Genomic DNA, 8,880 nt, shown 5'->3' on the forward strand with positions numbered 1-8,880 from the left:
AAGTACGACTCCAAATTGTTCCCCTCCCTGGACACACCATGAGAGAAATGTCTAAGAATGGAAGTGGATCTTATTCGACCTGGTACCTTGTATATTCAAGAGCTGTGAGGAATCTATCATGATGATGAAGTCTCGGTTCTTTGTTGAGCATTTAGGTGAAGGGATTGTCCAAAGTGAGATCTGGGTCAGTCTTGATCAAAGCAGCATCCTCCAGCCACGGTCGTTACTAGCTTGTGACAAGCTGGAGGATGTTTTTGACCATCATATCCCATAAGAGCTTACGTATTTTTGGGTACCTGACCCCAACAGGTGTTCTTGGTGTTACCATAAATGGCGTGTTATTTACGAACGCAAACCGATTTCTGGGCACTTTGCTGAGCATTATGCTCGATCGTCTGCATTGGAGAATTACCCCCAGCCTTTCGCACTCTCTAACTGCGGCTGGAAGGGAAAGTCCTCTAATTCACTACACGCTATAGTGAATCCTATAACGGTCCATTTACAGAGTGGAACCTCCTCAGTGCCCTTGCACATTGCCCCGACACAGCTCCTGGACCTGATTGGATCCACATCCAGGTGATTAAACATCTCTTATCTGACTACAAGAGAGATATCCTCGCCATCGTCAACCGGATCTGGTGCAATGGTGTCTTTCCATCGCAATGGCGGGAGAGCACCATCATTCTGGTGCCCAAAACCTGGTAAAAACCCGCTTGATGTGGATAGCTATCGGCCCATAAGCCGAACTAACGTTGTTTGTAAGCTGCTGGAGCTTACAGTGTGTTGGCGGTTAGGTTGGATCCTGGAGTCACGTGACCTACTGGCTCCATGGCAGGGCGGCTTCCGACAGGGTCTCTCGACCACTGATAATCTTGTGTCCCTTGAGCCTGTCATTCGAACAGCCTTTTCCAGACGATAACACCTGGTTGCCGTCTTTTTTGACTTATTTAAAGAATAATACCCGACCTGGCGACATCATGTCTTTGCCACATTGTATGAGTGGGGTCTCCGGGGCCTGCTCCCGATGTTTATCCAAGACTTACTGTCGCTCCAAACTTTCCATGTCCAAGTTGGTGCCTCCCATATCTCCATCCATATCGAGGAGAATGGAGTCCTGCAGGGCTCTGTATTGAGTGTCTCTGTATTTTTAGTCGCCATTAACGGTCTAGCAGGAGCTGTCGGGCCCTCCATCTCACCTTCTCTGTGTGCAAACGACTTCCATATTTGGCACAGCTGCTCCAGTACTGGTTTTTCTGAGCGTCGCCTACAGGGAGCCATCCACAAGGTGCAGTCTTGGCCTCTAGCCCATGGCTTCAGTTTTCCGCCATGAAGACGTGTCTCATGCATTTCTGTGTGTCATACCGTTCATCCGGCACCAGCACTTTACATTAACGGCGATATACTCACTGTAGTGGAGACATATCGATTCTTAGGACTGGTTTTCGATGCTAGTTTGACTTGGCTTCCTCATCTTCGTCAGCTTAAACGGAAGTGTTAGCAGCACCTCGTTGCCCTCCACTGCCTGAGCAACACCAACTGGGGTGCAGATCGTCCCACGCTGCTGCAGCTTTACAGAGCCCTTGTTCAATCACGCCTTGACTATGGGAGTGTGATTTATGATTTGCGGCGCCCTCAGCACTGCGTTTGCTCGACCCATTGCACCATTGCGGAGTTCGACTAGCGACAGGAGCTTTTAGGATGAGTCTGGTGACAAGCATGCTGGTGGAGGCTGGAGTCCCTCCATTGAAGATCACACGTGTGCAACTGCTCGCCAGTTACGTTGCACACATTCATAGCTCTACTGAACATCCTAATTACTGCCTTCTTTACCCAACCACGGCAGTTCATCTCACGCATAGGCAGCTCAGGCCAGGGCTAACGATTGTGGTTCGCGTACAGTCACTTCTATCTGAACTGGAGTCCTTACCTACACCACCTCTCCTCGAGGTCTATTCATACACACGTCCGTGGCGTAAATGTAGGCCGATGCTTTGCCTGGACCTTTCACGTGGCCCGAAGGACTCCATTAACCCTGTGGCTCTTCTCTGTCAGTTCCTCTCGATTCTTGAAGTGTCACAGGGCTTGGTTTACACCGTGGGCTCGATGGCTGATGGTAATGTTGGATTCGCCTTTCTCCACAGAGACCATATTGAACAGCATTCCTTGCCCGATGGATTAGGTGTATGCACTGCAGATCTGGTGGCCATATCTCGTGCACTTCAATATATCCATTCATGCCCCGAGGAATCGTTTCTTCTGTATACTGACTCCTTGAGCAGCATACAAGACATCGAAAAGTGCTACGCTCGCCATCTTTTGGTAGCGTCCATCCAGGAGTCCATCCATGCCCTGGACCGATACCATCGTTCAGTGGTGTTTTTGTGGACCCCACAACACACTGGCGTCCCAGGCAATGATCTTGGCGACAGGCTGGCCAAACAGGCTATGTGGAAACCGCTTCTGGAGATGGGCATCTCTGCACCTGACCTGCCTTACGCCACAGGGTTTTTCGGCTTTGGCAGATGGAATGGCATACGAATATGCACAACAAACTGCATGCCATTAAGCAGACTAGGAGTGTATGGGAGTCTTCCATGTGGGCCTCTTGCAGGGAATCAGTTGTCCTCTGCCAGCTCCGCATTAGCCACTCTTGGGCGACGCACAGTTACCTCTTGCGCCATAAAGACCCAACTCAGTGTTGGCGTGGTGCCCGGTTGACAGTAGCCCACTACTTGTGCACTGTCCCTCTTTGACTGGCCAGCAACGAAATCTTGGGTTACCGGACTCGTAGCCATTCATTTTATCGTACAACGCCTCATTGACTGATTTAGTTTTACGTTTTTTTTTCGTGATAGTGGGTTTTATCATTTGATCTAAGTTTTAGCGCTTGTCCTTTGTCCCCCTGTGTCCTCCACCCTAGTGCTTTAAGGGAGGTGGTTTTAATGTGTTGCAGACTGGCTAGCTTATCCTTTTTATTCCAGTGGTCAGCCAGCCATTGTAATCTGCTTTCTTGTTTTACTCTCTTCTGTTTCTAGCGTTTCTCTGTTGTTTTCTTGTCCTCTTGAGTTCCTTTTAGTGTTCGTTGCCTTTCCTTCGTTCTTGTGGTCTATCCTTTCTTTCCATTTTGTGTTATATGTCTCATCTGTTTTATTCTCGAACTTGTGGCACTGTTGTTTTTTAGGAACAAGGGTCTGATGACCTCGTTGTTTGGATCCTTCTCCCCTCTTTTAAATCAACCAACCTTTTCCGCAAAGTGGACGAACGACCACCTTCACCTTGTCTTGAACCAATCATAGGGCTTTAGAACGCTAAATTTCCTCTCTTACATGACAGCACAAACTCTTGTCAAACCAGCGCAAGAGGTAAGAAACCTGCATCTCTGAAAAAAAGAAACCGCCAATTTGTGGCATTTTTAAGTTTTCATGGAGGGGAAGGTGGTTTTCTCAGAAGTTGTGTCACTTCCCGCAGCAACAAGTGAACAGATTCAATCTTAAATATCTTTATCTAAATCGCATATGCCTTCGAGCATGTTGGTCCTAGCTGTAAAAAGATGCTATTTCTAAACATTTCTCAGATGCTGGAGTTTCCTATACAACCAAGGCGGCCAATGGAAGTGGGTCGCAGGGCTATTTTCATTATCAGCGAACATGGAAACTTGTGAATTATTATTATCCATGGCTCTGCACACAATGCCCAGTTTATGACTCCACTGTGTAGACACATACCTTCAGTCCATTGCCTCCAGCCCAGCCTTCTGCTGGTGCCACAGCAGGTAGCACGGCTATCTGCTGAAGACCTGTCACGACTAGGGGCTTCCCTGTCTTCCTTGTGCAGCTGTGGAACTGTCTAGCAAGAATTACTAACGGACAGGCTCGCCCCCAATTGCTTTCAACTCCTAAAATGCCGTTTCTACGAACAAAGAACGATAAAAATACCTCATGCTTTTAGCGTCCTATCAAGCTCCAAAAAACGTCTTCTCAGGCTATTCTTCAATAATCTTTAATAATTTTCCGTGTACAAAAACTGGTGAGAGATTAGCTTGTCCTCTCTGAGATTTCTGGAAATCTAGATATACAGAATCAGTTTGAAATCCCTTGTCGATAGCACTCATCACTTCGTGTGAGTAAAGAGCCAGTTATGTTTCACAAGAAAGATATTTTCTTAGTCCGTGTTGACTGTATGTCAAAACGCTGTTCTCTTCAAGGTAATTATTATGTTCGAACACAATATAAGTTACGAAATCCTGCTGAATATCGTCGTTAATGACGTGGGCCTGCAATTTAGTGGACTGATCCTATTGTCTTTCTTGAATTTGGTGTGACGTGTCCAACTTTCCAGTCTATGGGTACAGATGTTTCGTCTAGCGAGCGGTTTGTATGATTATTAAGTAAGGAGCTATTGAATCAGCATACTTCTACTTAATTGGTATACAGTCTTGACCTGAAGACTAGGTTTTATTAAGTGATTTAAGTTGCATGACTGCTCTGAGGATATCTATTGCAAAGTTACGTATGTTGGCAGCAGTTCATGGTTATCACTGTGGAATATTTACTTTCTCTTTTTCGGTGAAGGAATTTCGGAAGGCTGTGTTTAGTAACTCTGCTCAGCAGCACTGTCATTGATATCATCTCCGTTGCTTCCATGGTGCATAGTTGTCAGGGTGCTGATATTTACTACCCTTGTTGTTGATCAGATAATGAAACATATTTTACTCACTCTGGTACAGGCAGTGTAAATGTGGCGTTTCCATATGAGTGAGTCAGTGATGAAAATTCCTGGTAACCTGGTTTCACTGACAAATTCAAGATGGTTGTCAATCAGTGATACAGTGGTGACCAGTGAAGTTTTATTTTGAGCAGTGTAGGAGGTTCATCAAACTGTTATGTGTGCAGTTTCATTTTAGGAATGAACTTAATTGCGTTTTGCTTCTAGTCACCACAGTCTGGTCTGATTACTTTGTGTTAACCTTGATAATTGTGGTATCATCAGTAAAGAGAAGTATTATCTTGGTAGGTAAGTTTCAGGGAACATGATGCGTAAGGGGCCTAAAACGTATCCTTTAGGAACCCCATGATTTATGGTTTCTACAGATGAACGTTCAACGCTGGCAATTCGTGAGGGCTTGATCTCATATAGTTGAACATATTGTTCTGGGTCTTTGAGTTAGCTTTTTAAACAGTCATAGCCAGAACCTCTTATTCCAAAGGAATAAATTTTTTGTAGCGAGATCGAAAGATTAACTGTATCTCAGAGGCCTTTGTGAGATTAACAAAAATATCTATGGCTGACAGCTTCTTGTTAACAAGTAAAACCTAGGAATTCTTGTATTGCATAAGCTGTAGTTTTCTTTTCCTGCACGCCAAGCCGTGTAGCGGACAAATTTTGCAGTTGCTGAGGAATGTATTTACTCTGAAGTCCATTATATATCCAAATATTTGGCTGTATAGTGAGAGTAGTGGAATTGGCTTGTTGTTGCCAGTATCTTCTTTATTTCTCTTCTTGTGTAGTGGTATGAGTTTGGAGTTTTGAATTGATTTGGAAATGTACCATTCAGGAATGAGGATTTTATAACGTCAGACAGTGATTTAGTTATAAGCTTGCTGCACTTATGGAGGACGAAGAACATGACTGCATTCGGTCCTGCCAATTAATTTGTCTTTATTTTGGTTTCTTTACAAAACGTACCGCTCTTCTTTGAACTGTCTCGATATACTCCGTTAATCTTGTCTGGAAAGAATCCTACACCGTGCAGCAGTACTCCGAAAGAAGACGGACAAGCAGAGGGTAGGCAGTCTCTTTAGTAGAACACAGTCTTTGGCTCACCTTACTCACAGCGTTTTCTATGTGTCCTTTCCAATTTAAGTTGTCCTTAATTGTAATTCCACGATATTTACGGAGAAACAATCATCATAATAAAATAAGGGAAATCACAGCTTTCACGGAAAGGTATAGGTGTTTGTTTCTTCCTCCCGCTGTTCGAGATTTAAATAACAGACAATTATTGTGAAGGTGGTTCACCACTCAAGTGTGATTTGCAGAACATCCATGTAGATGTAGGTGTAGATGTAGATGTAGATGTAACTGGTAGTCCATATTAAGGCATTTACCATATCATGCTATTTGAAGGAGAGCGAATGTGTGTTATTGGCTCGATCGGTGTGGCTCTGGGACATTTGGATTCTAGGAATAGCTCTTGGGAGCAAGGTGGGATTCCTGTAAGAAGTAGTGTGTTGAGAGATTATGGAGTGAGCTTCGTGTCGAGACGTGACAGAGGAGAGAGTTGATGTTACAAAGGAGTGAGGGGTGGAAACTGATAGAATATGTGCGGCTAGAGGTCGCGAATACTTTACATATTCAATGGATTTCTGAGGGAAGTTGGACTTTGACTCGTTGAGTTAGTACGAACTTTACCTGTGAGCGATCACCATAAGAATTGCTTCAGGGAACTTTGACGTGAATTCCTGCTGTCCTGGAACTACTTGTGCCTAGTTCAAAGCACGGGACTTTGTTAGTTTGACAACTAGTAATGACTTATGAATTTCAGGGAAGTCTCTACCATTCTGATTACGCACATTTACGTGACCTTGGTTGCAATTGAATATTACGACTCTATTATTTAAACTGAATTATTTGACGTCTATCATTTTCTAGGTACTCTTTCACGTGATTGATTGGTAACTTATCATCCAACAGTGCTTCAGCTATTTTACTGGAGTACCATAATCTGTAACTGTTACTTCAACTGTTTTAGTTAACGGGTGTGAAAGCAGACGTAAGCGGGTCTTCGTTATGACAACATCTAGCCACATTTAGTCAACAGAGCCACGCATTGCTCAAATACCAACCGACCACCAGTCCCTTAATTTTGATACATCACAAATACGGTATCTCTTCGGGGAATCTGATTAGAAAATCTACTCACATTCCTTAAAAGTTGGTACGCCAGAGACCGCTTGTGCTCAACGAGTCCGCATTGCGATAACCCACCAGACCAGCACTGCGCTGTACAGGAAGCAGGAGGAGAATGCGTTTGGCTCTCTCGTCCACCCGTGGTCGGAAGCACGATACCGAAGACTGCCAATACGACTCACTTAGCACAGGTTAGTACACTCCAGAGACCAACGACGAATCTTCCAAATATCTTATCGACGAGGAAACCCGTGCAGCATTGATAAATGCATGCTGTAAAGATCTGCAAATGATGAAAGAAAGGAAAAAAGTAGACAGGACTACTTCGAAACCACTTTGTATCCTGCATCGTACATTTTTTCCTACATACGTGCCCCTAGCAAACTGCTCACGACAGGTTACTACATACAACGCCTGACAGAGAAAGTGAAGCACTCAGAGCTGAAAGTCGGATGACAACGCAACATCGTACATGTACACAGGATCGGCTAGTATCTACTGATTAGGGTTGCAGTTCCCTACGACAGGTAGTGGTGGCGGTGATAAGTTCCTAGGGGATGGGCGAACCGTAGCGTGACGCTTCGTACGGCGCGGCTACCCCACGGGGCTGCCACAGGCAGTGTTGCCACTAGTGTCCATCAGTGTCGTTCTTGTTCAGCGTCATTACAGGGGCTGTTAGGGTGTGTAAAGGGCGCAAAGAGCGTCAGATGTTGAGCATCACCGTGCAGATACCGAAAGTACTGCATACTCGAGTGAAAGAACGTTTCAGCACCTGTCGAAGTTTGAAAGGCCCCTCGTGTGCTTCTCCATTTGGCTTGCTGGTCGAAACGTGCAGTATCCAGATTGTTGGGGGATTCAGATGTGACAGTGGCCCAGTGCTGGACTGCATGGGAATGTGAGAGTAGGCATACTAATCGTGAAGGTGGCAGTCAACCACTTCTGATTACCATGAGGAAGGATCACCGTGTTTTTCGCCAAACACGTCGAAACCCTGCACACAGGCGTCCGCCGTCCAAGAACGGCATCATTCTGTGTGGTCCTGCACCACCGGTCAGAAACCGGCAGCAGATCGGGAGGTTACTGTCCCATGCGTGTCAGCGGCCGTCGACATCGCAGTACAAATGATTGTGTTTGGAGTAGTGACATAGCCAGGAAAAATGGCCTGCCGATGACGGCGTCACACTGTGTTAGGCGGTGAATCGAGTTTCTCAACTACCCTGGATGGCCGTCACCTATCGGTATTGCGGCGAGCTGGGCGGAGGTGTCCTTGTTCCACTCATTGCGGGAGGCTCACCATCGTACTCCTGACGTCCTGGTGTGTGGAACCGTCGCGTTGGACTTGAAGTCACGGCTGGTAGTGGCTGAGGGCAAAGCGATACGTCACGGACGTTCTGTATCCTCATGTGCTACCGCTCGTGTTACAATGGTGACATTTTTCAACAGGACAGTGGTCGTACATACTTTATTAACTGTTTGAATGACATTGGCGCGCGAGATTTACATATCTGTTCCCGATACGAACTGTGAGGGACTAGGTAGGACGTCAACTCCCTGCCAGCGCCAGCATCCAAGCTATCGAGGCCAAGCTTGCCTCAGAAGAGGACACAACGCCTTTATGACAGCGTTTCCCACCGAAACAGTGAGTGCATTCAGACCATACGGGACACAGAGTTATAAGTGTGTTGGTATTGCCAAATATTTGCACATTTGGCTCGATATTATAATTGCTGAAATAACACCATACACTCTCGAAGCCTGAGTTTCATTTCGTCTCCTCCTTCGCTTCTGGGTAGTTGACTTGCTTTGTCAGGCCGTTTACTCGCCTTCGTTGTACCTTTCAGGATGAGAATGCACCCTTCCTACCCCAGCAGCCCTGTTCACGTGTGTGGTACAACGGCACTCGCGGACCGTTCGGCGGGCGTTCTGTGTCGGCTGCCCACTTTTGCCGGTTACAGCGCGGCCGGCCAGGCA

The sequence above is a fragment of the Schistocerca gregaria genome, chromosome 5 (assembly GCF_023897955.1).
Source record: "Schistocerca gregaria isolate iqSchGreg1 chromosome 5, iqSchGreg1.2, whole genome shotgun sequence".
NCBI lineage: Eukaryota > Metazoa > Arthropoda > Insecta > Orthoptera > Acrididae > Schistocerca > Schistocerca gregaria.